The sequence below is a fragment of the Triturus cristatus genome, chromosome 1_1 (genome assembly GCF_964204655.1).
Source record: "Triturus cristatus chromosome 1_1, aTriCri1.1, whole genome shotgun sequence".
Taxonomy (NCBI): domain Eukaryota; kingdom Metazoa; phylum Chordata; class Amphibia; order Caudata; family Salamandridae; genus Triturus; species Triturus cristatus.
The window spans coordinates 200,358,322-200,382,140 of NC_140579.1; positions in this window are offsets into that span (position 1 = coordinate 200,358,322).

Consider the following 23,819-nt stretch of genomic DNA (forward strand, 5'->3'; position numbering starts at 1 on the left):
GGGATTCGCAGCCAGAGATCGGTGAGGAAGGAATGATTGCACAAGCAAAGGATCTTTGAACTGCAAGAGCCACACCCCCACCTTTACCCAGTGCCCTATCCTGTCTATAGACTATATAGTCGGGAGGAATGGCTGCCGCAATATCAGGGTTAGAGGACTCATTGAGCCAGGTTTCTGTAAGCATTAGACAGAGTGGTTTCTCAACGGACAATAGCTCAAAGATGTCCAGAGCGTGTCTATGCAGAGAACGGGTATTTAACAGTAAACACTTAAAATTATTTACGGGGAGTGGGTGGGGTCCCTCCGAAACCCGGTAGATGTTAGGGTACCATCCACAACCAGGGCAGCGACATTTACCTTTGTAACGACCTGGAAAGACAGGCCGACAGGGCGTAATATTCAAGTTATAGGATAATAACTCTGCTGCGGAGTAGGTAAGCCTAAAGCCAGAGTCTGCCGCCGCGCCGGTCGCTGCCGTAGCGCGGACGGGCGCAGACGGGCAGGACTCTGGCACGACTCCGGCGCAGGTCCGGCGCGTCCGCTGGTCGCGTCCGCTGCGCGGAGTCATCACTTGTCTGTTTTTATAGCGCTGTCAATGGCCACCCAAACCCAACCCGACCCAAGATGGCCTCCAAAACCGGCGCCCGGTGCTCTCGGCGTCAATACTCAGCCGAGAGCGGGACCGGAGCAGCAGGGAGGGGTAAGAATGAATTCTGGGCGCTGCTGGGCGCTGTGGGGTCTCTACACACCTCTTAGAATCAGGTGTGGAGATTAACAGGAGGCGAGTACCAAACGCTGTTAAGAACGATTTAAAAATACAGGGAAAGACAGGAGACCTCCCGGCTTCCGCCTCAGGAGGGAAAAGGTGCGTGCAGAGTCAGAAATTCCAATTACCTGCACCTGGCTTTTTATAGCGCTGTCAATGGCCACCCAAACCCAACCCGACCCAAGATGGCCTCCAAAACCGGCGCCCGGTGCTCTCGGCGTCAATACTCAGCTGAGAGCGGGACCGGAGCAGCAGGGAGGGGTAAGAATGAATTCTGGGCGCTGCTGGGCGCTGTGGGGTCTCTACACACCTCTTAGAATCAGGTGTGGAGATTAACAGGAGGCGAGTACCAAACGCTGTTAAGAACGATTTAAAAATACAGGGAAAGACAGGAGACCTCCCGGCTTCCGCCTCAGGAGGGAAAAGGTGCGTGAGCAAACACTTCAAAAGAAAAGAGTCTATGCCCAAATCGAGGCCGGGTTAGTTTGCCCGCTCCTGCCGGATTTGGACCTCGCTATTACCACTAACCGATCATTATTAAACCAAAGTGGCCTTACTTTTAACCCAAGGCTGTCCTCATCACCGTGTTTATTTATCCCCCCACCCCAACAGGCGGAAACCCACATCAACAGAAATCTCAGGATTTGTAAGTAACAAGTCCGACCGAGTGAGGGGGAGGGTGTGGGGGGGGGGGGGGGCCAGAAGGAGAGCCCTGAGAGAAACTTGAAAAGTGTGAGCTTGGAAACTGTAGGTTCAGTATTTGACTCTACCCCCAACCTAGAGATCTCAGCGACCCCTTCTTCCATGTTGGATGTGATGGTGATTCTGCAAAAGACTCTACAAGGACCATTGGAAGTATCCATCCTGAAATCACAAAAAGAACAGCTACAGTTAATTGTGGATGAGTTTAAACAAATTCTAGAACATATGCCATCCATAGTTAGACCAATAGAGAGCAAAGATATAAACAAGAAGCCGGGAGATCAAGCGACACACATAGTAGGGGGTCACAGTGTATGCGTCTCAAAGTGTCCAATGCTTGTAAAGAAATCTGGAGAGGCAACCAGTTACAGACACTATATACCTAGAGCAAGAAGGGTGGTTAAGAACATAAAGGAGAAATCATTAGGAAAAAAGAACAATGTCGGCTCTAGGGCTAGTGATAGTAGGAATAAGGATTTAGAAAATCTGGGAACACACTAGCCTCCCCAGAAAACTCAGGAAAAGCTAAAGCCTAGAATGAAGGATGGAAAAGAAAAGGGAAAGAAAATACAATTAAGATCGGAAAGGGATGAAAGAAGAGAGCTGGAGATTAGAGGACCAAGTAGGCTGCCAGTAAGGAGAGATTCTTGGTTGGAGCAAGGATTGATTAGTGGGAACAGGGCCGGACTGGAAACCGAGACCGGCCCTGGCAAACTGCTCGGCCGTCCCCCAGGAGGGGGGAGGGGGCGTGCTACCGAGCTGTTTGCTACGGCCGTTTTAGGCCGATTTTGTTACAGGGGGCCCCCCGGTAACAAAAACGGCCCCCACCCTAGCGGCCCAACGGAGAAATGCCAGGTACCCGCCACGGCCAGTCCGGCCCTGAGTGGGAACCCAATTGTGTAGGAGAGGGGAATTAAAAAGGGAATCCCAGAAAAAAGAAAAGGAGAATAAAGAGTGGAAAAGTCTATGGTTGCACTTGGAAGCATCAAACCATAGGACCAGGGGCAAAAGATCAAGGAAAATACACCCCTTAAATCGATCACAGCTATTGCTAACCTTCTCAAAATGTGCCAGCCTAAAAGAAATAGGGACAAATGACATTCGGCAAGTTGGGTTTATTCAAAATAAAGACGGGAAGGTGGTCACCAAAGCCCAGATGTACTCCGGCTTAGCAAAGTCCACAATAATAAAAGCAGAAAAGGAGTTGCAGAAGGAAGGAATAAGGTTAGTCCCTAATGCAGAACTACGTACAGCAAATAATCAAAGATTAGCATTCCTGAGCCACCATGTGGGGCTAGGACAAAGACAAATAAGATTAATTGACCACGAATTGGATGGAAAGGAAGGTATAGAAATTACAGTAACTGGGGGGAAATGGTAAAAGGCTGGAGGGATGAAAACTGTGGAGATATGTCCTTGAATTAATTTACGCTAACCCAGAGAGAGGAGGTATGGCTAAGTGAAATAGATTAGGATATTGGGACATCGCAGAGCCTAGGGATTCTTTCTTGGAATATAAATGCCTTGAGCAAAATATCAAAATCTGGAACAGTTAAAAAAATAATAGATAACCATGAGATCGTGTGTCTGCAAGAAACCTGGCTGTGCGATGTGATCCCAATAATAGAAGGATATGTCCCAGTTTATAGGTCTGCAATAAAAGGTCAGCAAGGACGGCCTTCAGCGGGTATACTAACCCTAATATCAACTAGAATGGCAAGAAAGGTGACACCATTACCAGGAAGTTGTAAATGGCTGGTAGCATGTATGGTGGCGCCTCGGGACCCATACTCAAGGAACGAAAAGTTGATAATAGTTAATGCCTATATACAGGGGGACGATCTGAGGAGTATAGGCAGGAAATGGAAGGATGAAAGGATGAAAGTGGACATTGTGAAAGTTATCCTGGCAGGTCGCTCCCCCATTCTGCCACGCAGCCCCCTGTGGGTTGAACCTCCGTTGCCGCTTTTGCCGCCTGACTGCTCGCTCCCTTTTTTATTCTGTACCCCATGCGCTTGGCTTTCTGTGCCACTTTGTTTTTTCATTCTGTGCCCCTGTGTTTTGCTTTCTGTACCCCTGTGCTCTGTTGTCCCTCTCCCGCCGTCTTTTCCTGCCGTTTTTTCCCCGGGTTTTCCCCCGCCGCTGAGCCCCTGCGGCCCCGCCCCCTTCACTCCAATTGGCCGCCCCGCTCCCACCTCCCAGCTGCTCCTCCCTCCCTCTGCCCTCATATGGAGGCCGCGAAGCGGTGGTAGAGAGCGACCTTTGACCCTGTCATCAGGCAGGTCGCTCCCCCCATCCGCCATGCAGCCCCCTGTGGGTTGAACCTCCGTTGCCGCTTTTGCCGCCTGACTGCTCGCTCCCTTTTTTTATTCTGTACCCCTGCGCTTGGCTTTCTGTGCCACTTTGTTTTTTCATTCTGTGCCCCTGTGTTTTGCTTTCTGTACCCCTGTGCTCTGTTGTCCCTCTCCCGCCGTCTTTTCCTGCCGTTTTTTCCCCGGTTTTCCCCCGCCGCTGAGCCCCTGCGGCCCGCCCCCTTCACTCCCAGCTGCTTCTCCCTCCCTCTGCTGGCACGCCTAAGGCAAGCCCGTCTGCGCCCGTCTGCGCCTGGACCGCACCCAGTGCCAGAACCCCTGGACTCCGCACCCCTCGCAACGCCAGACTGCACTTCGACGCAAGCACCCTCCACGCACTCAACACCAGACGAGACCACCCCTGCTACCGGGCCACCCCGAAACGCACCCAGGGGCCTTTCACCTGCCGGAACTGCAGATTCACCAGCATCCAACCCTCCACACCACCAGCCAGAGAACCCAACCACCTCCGCTGCATCCTCCTCAACACCCGCTCCGCTCGCAAGCACGCCATCGAACTCTGGGACCTCCTAGACTCCACCGCCCCGACGTCGCCTTCCTGACGGAGACCAGGCTGAACGCCACCTCAGCACCAGACATCGCCATAGCCATCCCACAGGGCTACAAGATCTCCCGCAGAGACCACACCAACGGAGTGGGAGGAGGAATCGCCATCATCCACAAAGACTCCATCAAAATCTCAACGAACACCGATGACACCCTCACCACCGCCAAGCACATGCACTTCCAGATCCACACCGACCCCAACACCACCCTCGGAGGAACTCTCATCTACAGACATCCCGGACCCCGCCCACAGTTCAGTGACACCATCGCCGACCTCATCAGCACCCACACCCTCGCTTCCACGGACTACATCCTCCTCGGGGACCTGAACTTCCACCTCGAGAACAACAACGACGCCAACTCCACCGCCCTGATCGACAACCTCGCCAACCTCGGACTCAAACAGCTCGTAACGACATCTACTCACGCCGCTGGACACACGCTCGACCCCATCTTCTCCGCAAGCCCCCACGTCTCTAACCACACCACCGAACCACACTGGACCGACCACAGATGCGTCCACTTCAACTTCAGAAAACCCACCACACACCACCGCACCCAACAGCTACCACGCCGCTGCTGGGGCAAGGTCACGAGGACCAACTGACTACCGCCCTCGCCCTGAGACCACCCACCAACCCCACCGACCCAGACACCGCCTCGACCTACCTCACACAGTGGATCGACGACTGCACCAACACCCTCGCCCCTCTCAAGACCTCTACAACCAACCACACCAACAAGAAAGCCACCTGGTTCACCGAGGACCTCCGGATCTCCAAGCACACCTGTCGGAAGCTGGAGAAGAAATGGCTCCACGACCGAACACCAGACAACCACACAGCCCTCGAGCGCCACCCGCAGACACCACCAACTCATCAGGACCGCCAAGAAGACCGCCTTCAAGGACCGCCTAGACAACAACGCACACAACACCAAAGAGCTCTTCAGCATTGTGAAAGAACTCTCCAACCCCAGCTCCAACACCAATGACATCCCGCCATCTCAAGACCTGTGCGACTCCCTGGCCACCTTCTTCCACCGCAAGATCACCGACATCCACGACAGCTTCAACTCCGACCCCCCCGCACCCACCACCGAGTCCACCACCCCTGCGACTACCACTCGCACCAGTCGCCTGACCGTCTGGTCCAGCGTCAGCAACGAAGACACCATCAAAACCATGAACTCCATCCACTCCGGATCCCCATCGGACCCCTGCCCTCACCACGTCTTCAACAAAGCCAGCGCAACCATCGCGCCCCACCTCCGGAAAACAATCAACTGTTCCTTCGAGACAGCAACCTTCCCAGAAAGCTGGAAGCATGCCGAGATCAACGCCCTTCTGAAGAAGCCCAAGACGGACCCCAAGGACCTCAAGAACTTCCGGCCCATCTCCCTGCTCCCTTTCCCGGCAAAAGTGACAGAGAAGATTGTCAACAAACAGCTGACCCGCTACCTCGAAGTTAACAACATCCTGGACCCTTCCCAATCTGGTTTTCGTGGCAACCACAGCACCGAGACCGCCCTCATCGCCGCCACTGACGACATCCGGACCCTGATGGACAAAGGAGAAACAGCCGCCCTCATCCTCCTGGACCTATCAGCAGCCTTTGACACGGTCTGCCACCGCACCCTATCAGCACGCCTCCATGACGCCGGTATCCAAGAGAAGGCCCTGGCCTGGACCACATCCTTCCTCTCCGGCAGAACCCAGAGCGTCCGCCTCCCACCCTTCCGCTCCAAAACCACCGAGATCATCTGCGGCGTCCCACAGGGATCCTCCCTCAGCCCGACGCTGTTCAATATCTACATGGCCCCCCTCGCCCACGTCGCACGACAACACAACCTCAACATCATCTCCTACACCGACCACACCCAGCTGATCATATCCCTCACCGAAGATCCACACACCGCCAAAGCTAACCTCCACAGAGGAATGAAGGCCGTAGCCGACTGGATGAAGGACAGCAGACTGAAGCTGAACTCAGACAAGACAGAGGTCCTCATTCTCAGACCCACCCCATCAGCCTGGGATGACTCTTGGTGGCCCACGTCACTTGGCACAGCCCCGGAACCCACGGACCACGCACGCAACCTGGGGGTAATCCTCGACTCCACTCTCTCCATGACCAGGCAAGTCAACGCCGTCTCCGCGTCCTGCTTCAACACCCTCCGTATGCTCCGCAGGATCTTCAAATGGATCCCCCTCGACATGAGAAAAAACGTTACCCAGGCCCTCATCACCAACAGACTCGACTACGGGAACGCCCTCTACTCAGGAACTACACACAAGCTCCTGAGACAACTCCAACGCATCCAGAACTCCTCGGCCCGACTCATCCTCGACGTCCCACGCCACAGCCACATCACACTCCACCTGAGAGACCTGCACTGGCTCCCCGTCAACAAAAGGATCAACTTCAAGCTCCTGATCCACGCACACAAAGCACTGCACAACACCGGACCCACCTACCTCAACAACCGACTCAGCTTCCACACCCCCACCCGAAGCCTCCGCTCAGCCAACCTCGCCCTCGCCACAGTCCCTCGCATCCGAAAAACCACCGCCGGCGGCAGATCCTTCTCCTACCCCGCCGCCAAGACCTGGAACACTCTCCCCACCATCCTACAACAGACTCAGGACCTGCTGGCCTTCAGAAGACTCCTCAAGACCTGGCTCTTCGACCAGTAGCACCCCCCCCCCTCCCCAGCGCCTTGAGACCCTCTCGGGTATGTAGCGCGCTTTACAAATGCAGTGATTGATTGATTGATCCAAATGATATTCTTATATTGATGGGGGACTTGAACCACAGACTGAACACAATTAAAGTGGATAGAGGCACCAAAGAAATGCTAAAATCATTTAATATAAAAAGGGCAACATTCCCAAGAACTGAAGGATGAAAATGGGACATAGCGCTGGGAAAATATGTAGGAGCTAAGGGTCTAGTCTGTCTAAATGGGCGGGTAGGTGAGGATTGCGAAGCACAGCAGACGTTCAAGAGCGGCCAAAAGTTATGCCCAATTGACTTTATGTATATTCATGCTTGGAATTTTTACAAAATAAGGGACTTCAAAGTGGGCTCAGAAGAGGGAAGTGATCATCATCCGCTGAAATTAAAACTGAGGAGAGGAAAAGTTATACAAAGGGAAAAGGTGATTCCCATTAAGATGGATTATCCCAAACGGCTGACCACTAGATTGGCTGAAGAGCATATGGAAAAATGTTCAACTCTGCAGCAAAAGACATCAATAAGTGACATCTTGGAGCCCTATCCGGAATGGTGTGAGAATACCATTGGACAGGTGGTACAGTGCCTTAGAGTAGTCCTAAAAAGGAAGGGAAGAAAAGAATGTAACAATTCAGAATAACTAGAGCAATAAAAATAACTGGTTTATTGAGGAATGCACGATTCTAAAAGTGCAGTAAAGGAAAGGGGAGAGAAACCTCAAAATAAGACATGACAAAGACAGCCAAAATGCATTGTTGCAGTTAAGGCGTAGGTATAAAAATTTGTTTAGAGACCAGAAAAGAGAACATAAAGAGAAGTGCTGGAGACTTTTGTTGGAGGCAAAAGAAAGTAAAAACATAAACTTTTGGAAACTTGTACAAGGAGGGTCAGCAAAAACCCAGGGGCAAATGATCTGTGTGGTAGAAGAAGTAGTTTGGGTGGATAATTGGAGGAGATATATGGTAAAAAGCTGGAGACCGGGGAGAAACAAATAACCCATTGGGAGAAGGTGGGTGAGGATATAAGTTCTAGGTTTACATTAAGTAACATTAGAAATATTATTGTAAGATTAAACCACACCCGAGCTGCCGGACCTGACAATATGCCTGCAATCATTATAAAAACCCGCCAGGATTGGTTGGCGGAGTTATTGTATAGGCTATTTGACAGAAATTTGGACACAGGGATTATACCTGAAAGTTTGAGATGCGCAATCATCAGGACGATACATAAAAAAGGAGATGTAAAAAGACCGAAAAATTATAGGCTGATTAATCTCCTGGATGTGGCTGAAAAGGTGTTTGCAAAAGTAATCCTAGGAGTGCTAAGATTGAGCAGACCTAAATGACATAGTACCACCTGAACGGGGCGCGGGGAGGGGTTTAAGGAATGGCACTCGACAATTGACTACTGCTTTTTGCTCTGGTCTATTGCATGCAAGTCTGTGGAGCAGAGGGAGAGTCTATTCTGTTGCTTTGTAGACTTCCGTGGAGCTTTTAATTTGGTAGATCGAAAACATCTGTGGGAGACTCTGGAAAAATTCAATATCCCAAAAAACTTATTAAGGCTGATCCAGGAACTACTTAGAAGTAACTGGGCTCAGGTGATTATGGATACAGCGGGGATGTTAACACAAAAAATACAAGTGAATAATGGGTCAAGACAGGGGTGTGTTCTAGTCCCTTTACTCTTTTCTTTATTTGTCGCCGATCTACTAATGACTCTAGCTGCCGCAAATGGTTTTAGTCCTAAGATGAATAGTAAACATGTGGCGTGTCTTCTGTATGCAGACGATCTAGTGATTTTAGATCAGACAGAAATAGGCCTGCAAAGAAAATTAGACAAGTTTGAGGATTATTGTAGGGGGGAAAAGCTAGTGGTAAATATGGATGAAACTAGGATACTTTGTTTTGGGAAATCTAAAAGCAAATTTAACTGGCCCCTAGGTGCGGAGAAATTGGAACTTGTTAATGACTATAAATATCTTGGAGTCTGGTTCAAACCGTCTTTGAAATGGAAAATTCATCTAGAGGCCTTGAAGACCAGAGCTATTGCCTCGGTGAGTGGGCTGAAAACATTTAATAAAGCCTTTGGAGAAATGTCATGTAGACCAGCACTAAAAGCCTACGTAGCAATGATTCCCCGCAACTGCAATATGGAGCTGAATTGCTATACATAAGTGGCAAAAGCAGGCAGGATGCTGAGGAGGGGAAATGCTTGAAGTATTTGCTTTCACTCCCCAGCTCCGCCATGATACAAGCAATAAGGATGGAAACTGGCATGATCTCCTGGAATATATTGGCTGCTAAAGCCCTAATAATGTTCTGTGGGAAATTGAATTGGGAGGAAGGACAGAAAGTTGCTCAGTGGTGCAAGAATGAAATTGTACAAAGTGAACTCAAATGGGCTAGAAGGGCCAGGTTTAACATAGTTGCAGTGTGTAAAGATATGAAAGTAAGGCTGCTTCTGCAGGCCTTACACATTGAAATCTCAAAAAGTGAGCTGAAAGCGTTAGGCAAAGAAATGTCCTACGAAAGTGACTATCATTATTTAAAAGAGGAAAAATCAGTTCACTTTATGCTTAACGCATGGCGGTATAATGTGAGTTACCCGTATGTGGATACCCTACCTAACCAGACACTACGAAATGAAGTTTTAAGAATAAGAATTGGTCTTAATCCTTGTAAGACAAAGGGAATTGTTCTTGTGGGCTGAACACTAAATGTCACATGTTGCATATTCTGGTCGACTGCCTAACAATTAAACAACAGCAGAGATAGTGGTTACGCCCAATATTCCTCAAATATGGAATTAAGACTCAAGGGTATGCTGCAGAACTTTTAACCGATATGCGCTTTTTAGATGTAGCATGTGCTGTTGGAAGATTCATGAAGGGAGTAAGGGTAATGTTTATGGAGAACTAGGAGGAGGGTTGAGGTACCACTCATGGGCACCTGCAGATTTTATCGGAAAACGTGTAGACTTTATTGGAATGTATATTTTATCTGACAATTTTATATGTGTGTTAGAAATAGGATTTTTGGTCGGCTAGGGCATGTGCCAAAGTCAGGCAGAAACCACCACTCTAGTCTGGATAAGGGAGTTACACTCCTAAAATAACCTCTGCTCACTCCCTTGGTAGCTTGGCACGAGCAGTCAGGCTAATCTTAAAGGCAGTGTGTTAAGCATTTGCACATAACCAACAGTAATACAGTGTTAGCACTACAAAAGGACACCACACCTGTTTAGAAAAATATCCAATATTTTTATATATTTAAGACAAGATCAAAAAGATAAAAATCCACAATACAGTACTTGAAAAATAGTTCCTTGATGTCGATAGCTCCGTCTGGGGCGAATCACGGCATCGTAAGCAAACAAATCCAAACAGTTCTGGCTGACCGCCTTGTCGCGGGCTAACTACGGTGTCGGGAAGACCCGCAAACAGTACCTTTTAGAAATGCAGGGCATCCGCGACCTCTCGTTGAGCTTCCAAAAGCACGGCGTCCGCAGGGGTTGATTCTGGAGGTCGGTGCAGGAGTCGTCGGGGCCCTTGAAGTCACACGCGTTGCAGGTTGAACTCCCCTCTGTTGAAGTCAGGAGCGCTGGCATCAGCAGGCATCGGGTGCTGCAGTACGATGTGCAGCGGTGCGGTGCCCTCAGGTCGCAGTGCAAGCAGCGACTCGGTGGTGGCATCAGATGGCGTCGTCGGTGAGACCAGGGTCACGGTGGGAGGTGAAGGTGATGCTCGTCGTGGTGCTGGCAGGTCACGGTGCAAGCAGCGGCGTCGTCGTGGCTGAAGCGCTGTTGTCGGCTGACGAACTGGAGTCGATGGTGCTGGCGTCGGTAGACCAAGGCTGCGGTGCGGGATGAGGGCGGTGCATCGTGTAACTTTACGAGCGGTGCCTTGAACTACGATACAAGCAGGCGCGTAAATTTTGGCAAAGAGCGGCGGTGTCTGGATACCAAGGCGTCATCGTAAAGCAAGGCAGTGCGGAGTGCGGTGCCCACAGGTCGCGGTACGAGCAGCGGCTCAGTGACGTCGTCAGCAGGCGTTGTCGGTGAGACCAGGGTCGCGTTGCAGCTTACGGTGGTGCCCTCTGTGGTGCCTTCAGGACACGGAGTCAGCAGCGGCGTCGGAGGCGGCGTCAGGTTGTTTTTTCCTCTGTTGCAAAGCACAACACACAGTTCCCAGTGCTGAGGGCAGAAGAGCTTGAAGTCTTTGCTGTTCCTGAGACTTCTTGAACAGGGGGCAAGCTCTAACTCAAGCCCTTGGAGAAACTCACAAAAGTAGATTGCAGAAAGTTCAGTCCAAACCTTTCACTGCCCAAGACAGAAGCAGCCTATGCAGGCCAACACAGCAAAGCACACAGCAAAGAGGTAGTTTCTCCTCACAGCTTCTCCAGCTCTTCTTCTTGGCAGTCTTCTTGATCCAAAAGAGTTCTAAAAGTCAGGGGTGTGGGCCCCAATATTTATATCCCAAAATCCTTTGATCTCTTAGGCAGAGAGTGTCTGTGCCCAGCCAGAACCAGTTCTGCCTTCTCTGGTGTGACTTCCTGGCAGGAGGTGGAGACGGCATGGTCAGAGGCAGACCAGGCCCTTTGAGGTGCAAGGAAATCTCCTCCCCCTTCCCCAATTGCAGCACAGGTCTATTTAGCCCTTTCCTGACCCACCTAGGTTATCTGGAGCCACTCCTGCTCCCCAGCCTTCTGTCATCCAAAACCCAGACAGGCAATCCACATTCCAGCAGAGGCACACGGGATGACTGAGCAAGAAAATACCTAGTTTCTAAATGTAGTATTTTCAAACACTGAATGTAAAAATCACCTTCACTGAAAGATGCATCTTTAGATTCTGAGTTCAGGCATGCTAAACTTTATTTTCCTACCTAATTCCCCGGGCCAGTTATGTTTGTAAGATGTTATAAACAAACTCCCCATTCTTTCCTATGGGGAACAGGGAGCCTTGCAGTAGCGAAAAACGAAATTGCCCGTAGTTCACTATAAGGACATGCCACACACACCAGGGCATGGAGAGAGAGAGAGTCAGTCAGTGAGAGTGAGTCAGTCAGTGAGAGTGAGTGAGTCAGTCAGTGAGAGTGAGTGAGTCAGTCAGTGAGAGTGAGTCAGTCAGTGAGAGTGAGTCAGTCAGTGAGAGTGAGTGAGTCAGTGAGAGAGAGAGTGAGTCAGTGAGAGTGAATCAGTCAGTGGGAGGGAGTGAGCGAGTCAGTCAGTGAGAGTGAGTGAGTCAGTCAGTGAGAGTGAGTGAGTCAGTGAGAGTGAGTGAGTCTGTCAGTGAGAGTAAGTGAGTCAGTCAGTGAGAGTGAGTGAGTCAGTCAGTGAGAGTGAGTGAGTCAGTCAGTGAGAGTGAGAGAGTCAGTCAGTAAGAGTGAGTGAGTCAGCCAGTGAGTCAGCCAGTGAGTCAGTCAGTGACTCAGTCAGTGAGAGTGAGCCAGTCAGTGAGAGTGAGTCAGTCAGTGAGAGTGAGTGAGTCAGTGAGAGAGAGAGTGAGTCAGTGAGAGTGAGTCAGTCAGTGAGAGTGAGCAAGTCAGTCAGTGAGAGTGAGTCAGTCAGTCAGTGAGAGTGAGTGAGTCAGTGAGAGTGAGTGAGTCAGTCAGTGAGAGTGAGTGAGTCAGTCAGTGAGAGTGAGTGAGTCAGCCAGTGAGTCAGCCAGTGAGTCAGTCAGTGACTCAGTCAGTGAGAGTGAGACAGTCAGTGAGAGTGAGTGAGTCAGTGAGAGTGAGTGAGTCAGTGAGAGTGAGTCAGTCAATGAGAGTGAGTGAGTCAGTGAGAGAGAGAGTGAGTCAGTGAGAGTGAGTCAGTCAGTGAGAGTGAGTGAGTCAGTCAGTGAGAGTGAGTGTCAGTCAGTGAGAGTGAGTTTCAGTCAGTGAGAGTGAGTCTCAGTCAGTAAGAGTGAGTGAGTCAGTCAGTGAGAGTGAGTGAGTCAGTCAGTGAGAGTGAGTGAGTCAGTCAGTGAGAGTGAGTCAGTCAGTGAGAGTAAGTGAGTCAGTCAGTGAGAGTGAGTGAGTCAGTCAGTGAGAGTGAGTGAGTCAGTCAGTGAGAGTGAGTGAGTCAGCCAGTGAGTCAGCCAGTGAGTCATGCAGTGACTCAGTCAGTGAGAGTGAGCCAGTCAGTGAGAGTGAGTCAGTCAGTGAGAGTGAGTCAGTCAGTGAGTGAGAGGCAGTGAGTCAGTGAGAGTCAGTGAGTCAGTTAGAGTGAGTGAGTCAGTGAGAGTGAGTGAGTGAGTCAGTGAGAGTGAGTGAGTGAGTCAGTGAGAGTGAGTGAGTGAGTCAGTGAGAGTGAGTGCGTCAGTGAGAGTGAGTAAGTCAGTGAGAGCGAGTGAGTCAGTGAGAGTGAATGAGTCAGTCAGTGAGAGTGAGTGAGTCAGTCAGTGAGTGTGAGTGAGTCAGTCAGTCAGTGAGAGAGAGAGAAAGTCAGTCAGTGAGAGTGAGTCAGTCAGTGAGAGTGAGTGAGTCAGTCAGTGAGAGTGAGTGAGTCAGTCAGTAAGAGTGAGTCAGTCAGTGAGAGTGAGTCAGTCAGTGAGAGTGAGTGAATCAGTGAGAGAGAGAGTGAGTCAGTGAGAGTGAGTCAGTCAGTGAGAGTGAGCGAGTCAGTCAGTGAGAGTGAGTGAGTCAGTCAGTGAGAGTGAGTGAGTCAGTGAGAGTGAGTGAGTCAGTCAGAGAGACTGAGTCAGTCAGTGAGAGTGCGTGAGTCAGTCAGTGAGAGTGAGTGTCAGTCAGTGAGAGTGAGTGTCAGTCAGTGAGAGTGAGTGTCAGTCAGTGAGAGTGAGTCTCAGTCAGTGAGAGTGAGTGAGTCAGTCAGTGAGAGTGAGTGAGTCAGTGAGAGTGAGTGAGTCAGTCAGTGAGAGTGAGTCAGTTAGTGAGAGTGAGTGAGTCAGTCAGTGAGAGTGAGTGTCAGTCAGTGAGAGTGAGTGTCAGTCAGTGAGAGTGAGTCTCAGTCAGTGAGAGTGAGTGAGTCAGTCAGTCAGTGAGAGTGAGTCAGTCAGTGAGAGTGAGTGAGTCAGTCAGTGAGAGTGAGTGAGTCAGTCAGTGAGAGTGAGTCAATCAGTGAGAGTGAGTCAGTCAGTGAGAGTGAGTCAGTCAGTGAGAGTGAGTGAGTCAGTGAGAGAGAGTGAGTCAGTGAGAGTGAGTCAGTCAGTGAGAGTGAGCGAGTCAGTCAGTGAGAGTGAGTGAGTCAGTCAGTGAGAGTGAGTGAGTCAGTGAGAGTGAGTGAGTCAGTCAGGGAGACTGAGTCAGTCAGTGAGAGTGCGTGAGTCAGTCAGTGAGAGTGAGTGTCAGTCAGTGAGAGTGAGTGTCAGTCAGTGAGAGTGAGTGTCAGTCAGTGAGAGTGAGTCTCAGTCAGTGAGAGTGAGTGAGTCAGTCAGTGAGAGTAAGTGAGTCAGTCAGTGAGAGTGAGTGAGTCAGTCAGTGAGAGTGAGTGAGTCAGCCAGTGAGTCAGCCAGTGAGTCATGCAGTGACTCAGTCAGTGAGAGTGAGCCAGTCAGTGAGAGTGAGTCAGTCAGTGAGAGTGAGTCAGTCAGTGAGTGAGAGTCAGTGAGTCAGTGAGAGTCAGTGAGTCAGTTAGAGTGAGTGAGTCAGTGAGAGTGAGTGAGTCAGTGAGAGTGAGTGAGTCAGTGAGAGTGAGTGAGTGAGTCAGTGAGAGTGAGTAAATCATTGAGAGTGAGTGAGTCAGTGAGAGTGAGTGAGTCAGTGAGAGTGAGTGAGTCAGTCAGTGAGAGTGAGTGAGTCAGTCAGTGAGTGTGAGTGAGTCAGTCAGTGAGAGAGAGAGAGTCAGTCAGTGAGAGTGAGTCAGTCAGTGAGAGTGAGTGAGTCAGTCAGTGAGTGAGTCAGTCAGTGAGAGTGAGTCAATCAGTGAGAGTGAGTCAGTCAGTGAGAGTGAGTCAGTCAGTGAGAGTGAGTGAGTCAGTGAGAGAGAGTGAGTCAGTGAGAGTGAGTCAGTCAGTGAGAGTGAGCGAGTCAGTCAGTGAGAGTGAGTGAGTCAGTCAGTGAGAGTGAGTGAGTCAGTGAGAGTGAGTGAGTCAGTCAGGGAGACTGAGTCAGTCAGTGAGAGTGCGTGAGTCAGTCAGTGAGAGTGAGTGTCAGTCAGTGAGAGTGAGTGTCAGTCAATGAGAGTTAGTGTCAGTCAGTGAGAGTGAGTCTCAGTCAGTGAGAGTGAGTGAGTCAGTCAGTGAGAGTGAGTGAGTCAGTCAGTGAGAGTGAGTGAGTCAGTCAGTGAGAGAGAGAGAGAGAGAGTCAGTCAGTGAGAGTGAGTCAGTCAGTGAGAGTGAGTGAGTCAGTCAGTGAGAGTGAGTGAGTCAGTCAGTGAGAGTGAGTCAGTCAGTGAGAGTGAGTCAGCCAGTGAGAGGGAGTGAATCAGTGAGAGAGAGAGTGAGTCAGTGAGAGTGAGTCAGTCAGTGAGAGTGAGCGAGTCAGTCAGTGAGAGTGAGTGAGTCAGTCAGTGAGAGTGAGTGAGTCAGTGAGAGTGAGTGAGTCAGTCAGAGAGACTGAGTCAGTCAGTGAGAGTGCATGAGTCAGTCAGTGAGAGTGAGTGTCAGTCAGTGAGAGTGAGTGTCAGTCAGTGAGAGTGAGTGTCAGTCAGTGAGAGTGAGTCTCAGTCAGTGAGAGTGAGTGAGTCAGTCAGTGAGAGTGAGTGAGTCAGTGAGAGTGAGTGAGTCAGTCAGTGAGAGTGAGTCAGTCAGTGAGAGTGAGTGAGTCAGTCAGTGAGAGTGAGTGTCAGTCAGTGAGAGTGAGTCTCAGTCAGTGAGAGTGAGTGAGTCAGTCAGTGAGAGTGAGTGAGTCAGTCAGTGAGAGTGAGTGAGTCAGTCAGTGAGAGTGAGTCAGTCAGTGAGAGTGAGTGAGTCAGTGAGAGAGAGAGTGAGTCAGTGAGAGTGAGTCAGTCAGTGAGAGTGAGCAAGTCAGTCAGTGAGAGTGAATGAGTCAGTCAGTGAGAGTGAGTGAGTCAGTGAGAGTGAGTGAGTCAGTCAGGGAGACTGAGTCAGTCAGTGAGAGTGCGTGAGTCAGTCAGTGAGAGTGAGTATCAGTCAGTGAGAGCGAGCGTCAGTCAGTGAGAGTGAGTGTCAGTCAGTGAGAGTGAGTCTCAGTCAGTGAGAGTGAGTGAGTCAGTCAGTGAGAGTGAGTGAGTCAATGAGAGTGAGTGAGTCAGTCAGTGAGAGTGAGTCAGTCAGTGAGAGTGAGTGAGTCAGTCAGTGAGAGTGAGTGTCAGTCAGTGAGAGTGAGTGTCAGTCAGTGAGAGTGAGTCTCAGTCAGTGAGAGTAAGTGAGTCAGTCAGTGAGAGTGAGTGAGTCAGTCAGTGAGAGTGAGTGAGTCAGTCAATGAGAGTGAGTAAGTCAGTCAGTGAGAGTGAGTGAGTCAGCCAGTGAGTCAGCCAGTTAGTCAGTCAGTGACTCAGTCAGTGAGAGTGAACCAGTCAGTGAGAGTGAGTCAGTCAGTGAGAGTCGTCAGTCAGTGAGAGTGAGTCAGTCAGTGAGAGTCAGTGAGTCAGTGAGAGTCAGTGAGTCAGTGAGAGTCAGTGAGTCAGTGAGAGTGAGTGAGTCAGTGAGAGTGAGTGAGTGAGTCAGTGAGAGTGGGTGAGTGAGTCAGTGAGAGTGAATGAGTAATTGAGAGTGAGTGAGTCAGTGAGAGTGAGTGAGTCAGTGAGAGTGAGTGAGTCAGTCAGTGAGAGTGAGTCAGTCAGTGAGTGTGAGTGAGTCAGTCAGTGAGAGAGAGAGAGAGTCAGTCAGTGAGAGTGAGTCAGTCAGTGAGAGTGAGTGAGTCAGTCAGTGAGAGTGAGTGAGTCAATCAGTGAGAGTGAGTCAGTCAGTGAGAGTGAGTCAGTCAGTGAGAGTGAGTGAGTCAGTGAGAGTGAGTCAGTCAGTGAGAGTGAGTGAGTCAGTGAGAGAGAGAGTGAGTCAGTGAGAGTTACTCAGTCAGTAAGAGTGAGTTTCAGTCAGTGAGAGTGAGTCTCAGTCAGTGAGAGTGAGTGAGTGAGTCAGTGAGAGTGAGTCAGTCAGTGAGAGTGAGTGAGTCAGTCAGTGAGAGTGAGTCAGTCAGTGAGAGTAATTGAGTCAGTCAGTGAGAGTGAGTGAGTCAGTGAGAGTGAGCGAGTCAGTCAGTGAGAGTGAGTGAGTCAGTCAGGGAGACTGAGTCAGTCAGTGAGAGTGCGTGAGTCAGTCAGTGAGAGTGAGTGTTAGTCAGTGAGAGTGAGTGTCAGTCAGTGAGAGTGAGTGTCAGTCAGTGAGAGTGAGTCTCAGTCAGTGAGAGTGAGTGAGTCAGTCAGTGAGAGTAAGTGAGTCAGACAGTGAGAGTGAGTGAGTCAGTCAGTGAGAGTGAGTGAGTCAGCCAGTGAGTCAGCCAGTGAGTCATGCAGTGACTCAGTCAGTGAGAGTGAGCCAGTCAGTGAGAGTGAGTCAGTCAGTGAGAGTGAGTCAGTCAGTGAGTGAGAGTCAGTGAGTCAGTGAGAGTCAGTGAGTCAGTTAGAGTGAGTGAGTCAGTGAGAGTGAGTGAGTCAGTGAGAGTGAGTGAGTCAGTGAGAGTGAGTGAGTCAGTCAGAGTGAGTAAATCATTGAGAGTGAGTGAGTCAGTGAGAGTGAGTGAGTCAGTGAGAGTGAGTGAGTCAGTCAGTGAGAGTGAGTGAGTCAGTCAGTGAGTGTGAGTGAGTCAGTCAGTAAGAGAGAGAGAGAGTCAGTCAGTGAGAGTGAGTCAGTCAGTGAGAGTGAGTGAGTCAGTGAGTGAGAGTGAGTGAGTCAGTCAGTTAGAATGAGTCAATCAGTGAGAGTGAGTCAGTCAGTGAGAGTGAGTCAGTCAGTGAGAGTGAGTGAGTCAGTGAGAGAGAGAGTGAGTCAGTGAGAGTGAGTCAGTCAGTGAGAGTGAGCGAGTCAGTCAGTGAGAGTGAGTGAGTCAGTCAGTGAGAGTGAGTGAGTCAGTAAGAGTGAGTGAGTCAGTCAGGGAGACTGAGTCAGTCAGTGAGAGTACATGAGTCAGTCAGTGAGAGTGAGTGAGTCAGTCAGTGAGAGTGAGTGAGTCAGTCAATGAGAGTGAGTAAGTCAGTCAGTGAGAGTCAATGAGTCAGCCAGTGAGTCAGCCAGTTAGTCAGTCAGTGACTCAGTCAGTGAGAGTGAACCAGTCAGTGAGAGTGAGTCAGTCAGTGAGAGTCGTCAGTCAGTGAGAGTGAGTCAGTCAGTGAGAGTCAGTGAGTCAGTGAGAGTCAGTGAGTCAGTGAGAGTGAGTGAGTCAGTGAGAGTGAGTGAGTCAGTGAGAGTGAGTGAGTGAGTCAGTGAGAGTGAGTGAGTGAGTCAGTGGGAGTGAATGAGTAATTGAGAGTGAGTGAGTCAGTGAGAGTGAGTGAGTCAGTGAGAGTGAGTGAGTCAGTCAGTGAGAGTGAGTCAGTCAGTGAGTGTGAGTGAGTCAGTCAGTGAGAGAGAGAGAGAGAGTCAGTCAGTGAGAGTGAGTCAGTCAGTGAGAGTGAGTGAGTCAGTCAGTGAGAGTGAGTGAGTCAATCAGTGAGAGTGAGTCAGTCAGTGAGAGTGAGTGAGTCAGTGAGAGTGAGTCAGTCAGTGAGAGTGAGTGAGTCAGTGAGAGAGAGAGTGAGTCAGTGAGAGTGACTCAGTCAGTGAGAGTGAGTTTCAGTCAGTGAGACTGAGTCTCAGTCAGTGAGAGTGAGTGCGTGAGTCAGTGAGAGTGAGTGAGTCAGTCAGTGAGAGTGAGTGAGTCAGTCAGTGAGAGTGAGTCAGTCAGTGAGAGTAAGTGAGTCAGTCAGTGAGAGTGAGTGAGTCAGTGAGAGTGAGCGAGTCAGTCAGTGAGAGTGAGTCAGTCAGTCAGGGAGACTGAGTCAGTCAGTGAGAGTGCGTGAGTCAGTCAGTGAGAGTGAGTGTCAGTCAGTGAGAGTGAGTGTCAGTCAGTGAGAGTGAGTCTCAGTCAGTGAGAGTGAGTGAGTCAGTCAGTGAGAGTAAGTGAGTCAGTCAGTGAGAGTGAGTGAGTCAGTCAGTGAGAGTGAGTGAGTCAGCCAGTGAGTCAGCCAGTGAGTCATGCAGTGACTCAGTCAGTGAGAGTGAGCCAGTCAGTGAGAGTGAGTCAGTCAGTGAGAGTGAGTCAGTCAGTGAGTGAGAGTCAGTGAGTCAGTGAGAGTCAGTGAGTCAGTTAGAGTGAGTGAGTCAGTGAGAGTGAGTGAGTCAGTGAGAGTGAGTGAGTCAGTGAGAGTGAGTGAGTGAGTCAGTCAGAGTGAGTAAATCATTGAGAGTGAGTGAGTCAGTGAGAGTGAGTGAGTCAGTGAGAGTGAGTGAGTCAGTCAGTGAGAGTGAGTGAGTCAGTCAGTGAGTGTGAGTGAGTCAGTCAGTAAGAGAGAGAGAGAGTCAGTCAGTGAGAGTGAGTCAGTCAGTGAGAGTGAGTGAGTCAGTGAGTGAGAGTGAGTGAGTCAGTCAGTTAGAATGAGTCAATCAGTGAGAGTGAGTCAGTCAGTGAGAGTGAGTCAGTCAGTGAGAGTGAGTGAGTCAGTGAGAGAGAGAGTGAGTCAGTGAGAGTGAGTCAGTCAGTGAGAGTGAGCGAGTCAGTCAGTGAGAGTGAGTGAGTCAGTCAGTGAGAGTGAGTGAGTCAGTGAGAGTGAGTGAGTCAGTCAGGGAGACTGAGTCAGTCAGTGAGAGTACGTGAGTCAGTCAGTGAGAGTGAGTGTCAGTCAGTGAGAGTGAGTGTCAGTCAGTGAGAGTTAGTGTCAGTCAGTGAGAGTGAGTCTCAGTCAGTGAGAGTGAGTGAGTCAGTCAGTGAGAGTGAGTGAGTCAGTCAGTGAGAGTGAGTGAGTCAGTCAGTGAGAGTGAGTGAGTCAGCCAGTGAGTCAGCCAGTGGGTCAGTCAGTGACTCAGTCAGTGAGAGTGAGCCAGTCAGTGAGAGTGAGTCAGTCAGTGAGAGTGAGTCAGTCAGTGAGTGAGAGTCACTGAGTCAGTGAGAGTCAGTGAGTCAGTTAGAGTGAGTGAGTCAGTGAGAGTGAGTGAGTCAGTGAGAGTGAGTGAGTGAGTCAGTGAGAGTGAGTGAGTCAGTGAGAGTGAGTAAATCATTGAGAGTGAGTGAGTCAGTGAGAGTGAGTCAGTCAGTGAGAGTGAGTGAGTCAGTCAGTGAGTGTGAGTGAGTCAGTCAGTGAGAGAGAGAGAGTCAGTCAGTGAGAGTGAGTCAGTCAGTGAGAGTGAGTGAGTCAGTCAGTGAGAGTGAGTGAGTCAGTCAGTGAGAGTGAGTCAATCAGTGAGAGTGAGTCAGTCAGTGAGAGTGAGTCAGTCAGTGAGAGTGAGTGAGTCAGTGAGAGAGAGAGTGAGTCAGTGAGAGTGAGTCAGTCAGTGAGAGTGAGCGAGTCAGTCAGTGAGAGTGAATGAGTCAGTCAGTGAGAGTGAGTGAGTCAGTGAGAGTGAGTGAGTCAGTCAGGGAGACTGAGTCAGTCAGTGAGAGTGCGTGAGTCAGTCAGTGAGAGTGAGTGTCAGTCAGTGAGAGTGAGTGTCAGTCAGTGAGAGTGAGTCTCAGTCAGTGAGAGTGAGTGAGTCAGTCAGTGAGAGTAAGTGAGTCAGTCAGTGAGAGTGAGTGAGTCAGTCAGTGAGAGTGAGTGAGTCAGCCAGTGAGTCAGCCAGTGAGTCATGCAGTTACTCAGTCAGTGAGAGTGAGCCAGTCAGTGAGAGTGAGTCAGTCAGTGAGAGTGAGTCAGTCAGTGAGTGAGAGTCAGTGAGTCAGTGAGAGTCAGTGAGTCAGTTAGAGTGAGTGAGTCAGTGAGAGTGAGTGAGTCAGTGAGAGTGAGTGAGTCAGTGAGAGTGAGTGAGTGAGTCAGTGAGAGTGAGTAAATCATTGAGAGTGAGTGAGTCAGTGAGAGTGAGTGAGTCAGTGAGAGTGAGTCAGTGAGTCAGTGAGAGTGAGTGAGTCAGTCAGTGAGTGTGAGTCAGTCAGTGAGAGAGAGAGAGAGTCAGTCAGTGAGAGTGAGTCAGTCAGTGAGAGTGAGTGAGTCAGTCAGTGAGAGTGAGTGAGTCAGTCAGTGAGAGTGAGTCAATCAGTGAGAGTGAGTCAGTCAGTGAGAGTGAGTCAGTCAGTGAGAGTGAGTGAGTCAGTGAGAGAGAGTGAGTCAGTGAGAGTGAGTCAGTCAGTGAGAGTGAGCGAGTCAGTCAGTGGGAGTGAGTCAGTCAGTGAGAGTGAGTGAGTCAGTGAGAGTGAGTGAGTCAGTCAGGGAGACTGAGTCAGTCAGTGAGAGTGCGTGAGTCAGTCAGTGAGAGTGAGTGTCAGTCAGTGAGAGTGAGTGTCAGTCAGTGAGAGTTAGTGTCAGTCAGTGAGAGTGAGTCTCAGTCAGTGAGAGTGAGTGAGTCAGTCAGTGAGAGTGAGTGAGTCAGTCAGTGAGAGTGAGGGAGTCAGTCAGTGAGAGAGAGAGAGAGTCAGTCAGTGAGAGTGAGTCAGTCAGTGAGAGTGAGTGAGTCAGTCAGTGAGAGTGAGTCAGTCAGTGAGAGTGAGTCAGCCAGTGAGAGTGAGTGAATCAGTGAGAGAGAGAGTGAGTCAGTGAGAGTGAGAGAGTCAGTGAGAGTGAACGAGTCAGTCAGTGAGAGTGAGTGAGTCAGTCAGTGAGAGTGAGTGAGTCAGTGAGAGTGAGTGAGTCAGTCAGAGAGACTGAGTCAGTCAGTGAGAGTGCGTGAGTCAGTCAGTGAGAGTGAGTGTCAGTCAGTGAGAGTGAGTGTCAGTCAGTGAGAGTGAGTGTCAGTCAGTGAGAGTGAGTCTCAGTCAGTGAGAGTGAGTGAGTCAGTCAGTGAGAGTGAGTGAGTCAGTGAGAGTGAGTGAGTCAGTCAGTGAGAGTGAGTCAGTCAGTGAGAGTGAGTGAGTCAGTCAGTGAGAGTGAGTCTCAGTCAGTGAGAGTGAGTCTCAGTCAGTGAGAGTGAGTGAGTCAGTCAGTGAGAGTGAGTGAGTCAGTCAGTGAGAGTGAGTGAGTCAGTCAGTGAGAGTGAGTCAGTCAGTGAGAGTGAGTGAGTCAGTCAGTGAGAGTGAGTCAGTCAGTGAGAGTGAGTGAGTCAGTGAGAGAGAGAGTGAGTAAGTGAGAGTGACTCAGTCAGTGAGAGTGAGCAAGTCAGTCAGTGAGAGTGAATGAGTCAGTCAGTGAGAGTGAATGAGTCAGTGAGAGTGAGTGAGTCAGGGAGACTGAGTCAGTCAGTGAGAGTACATGAGTCAGTCAGTGAGAGTGAGTGTCAGTCAGTGAGAGTGAGTGTCAGTCAGTGAGAGTGAGTGTCAGTCAGTGAGAGTGAGTGAGTCAGTCAGTGAGAGTGAGTCAGTCAGTGAGAGTGAGTGAGTCAGTCAGTGAGAGTGAGTGTCAGTCAGTGAGAGTGAGTCTCAGTGAGTGAGAGTGAGTCAGTCAGTCAGTGAGAGTGAGTGAGTCAGTCAGTGAGAGTGAGTCAGTCAGTGAGAGTGAGTGAGTCAGTCAGTGAGAGTGAGTGAGTCAGTCAGTGAGAGTGAGTCAGTCAGTGAGAGTGAGTGAGTCAGTGAGAGAGAGAGTGAGTAAGTGAGAGTGAGTCAGTCAGTGAGAGTGAGCAAGTCAGTCAGTGAGAGTGAATGAGTCAGTCAGTGAGAGTGAGTGAGTCAGTGAGAGTGAGTGAGTCAGTCAGGGAGACTGAGTCAGTCAGTAAGAGTGCGTGAGTCAGTCAGTGAGAGTGAGTGTCAGTCAGTGAGAGTGAGTGTCAGTCAGTGAGAGTGAGTCTCAGTCAGTGAGAGTGAGTGAGACAGTCAGTGAGAGTGAGTGAGTCAATGAGAGTGAGTGAGTCAGTCAGTGAGAGTGAGTCAGTCAGTGAGAGTGAGTGAGTCAGTCAGTGAGAGTGAGTGTCAGTCAGTGAGAGTGAGTGTCAGTCAGTGAGAGTGAGTCATTGAGAGTGAGTGAGTCAGTGAGAGTGAGTGAGTCAGTGAGAGTGAGTGAGTCAGTCAGTGAGAGTGAGTCAGTCAGTGAGTGTGAGTGAGTCAGTCAGTGAGAGAGAGAGAGCGAGTCAGTCAGTGAGAGTGAGTCAGTCAGTGAGAGTGAGTGAGTCAGTCAGTGAGAGTGAGTGAGTCAATCAGTGAGAGTGAGTCAGTCAGTGAGAGTGAGTGAGTCAGTGAGAGTGAGTCAGTCAGTGAGAGTGAGTGAGTCAGTGAGAGAGAGAGTGAGTCAGTGAGAGTGACTCAGTCAGTGAGAGTGAGTTTCAGTCAGTGAGAGTGAGTCTCAGTCAGTGAGAGTGAGTGAGTCAGTCAGTGAGAGTGAGTGAGTCAGTCAGTGAGAGTGAGTGAGTCAGTCAGTGAGAGTGAGTGAGTCAGTGAGAGTGAGTGAGTCAGTCAGTGAGAGTGAGTGAGTCAGTGAGAGTGAGCGAGTCAGTCAGTGAGAGTGAGTGAGTCAGTCAGGGAGACTGAGTCAGTCAGTGAGAGTGCGTGAGTCAGTCAGTGAGAGTGAGTGTCAGTCAGTGAGAGTGAGTGTCAGTCAGTGAGAGTGAGTGTCAGTCAGTGAGAGTGAGTCTCAGTCAGTGAGAGTGAGTGAGTCAGTCAGTGAGAGTAAGTGAGTCAGTCAGTGAGAGTGAGTGAGTCAGTCAGTGAGAGTGAGTGAGTCAGCCAGTGAGTCAGCCAGTGAGTCATGCAGTGACTCAGTCAGTGAGAGTGAGCCAGTCAGTGAGAGTGAGTCAGTTAGTGAGAGTGAGTCAGTCAGTGAGTGAGAGTCAGTGAGTCAGTGAGAGTCAGTGAGTCATTTA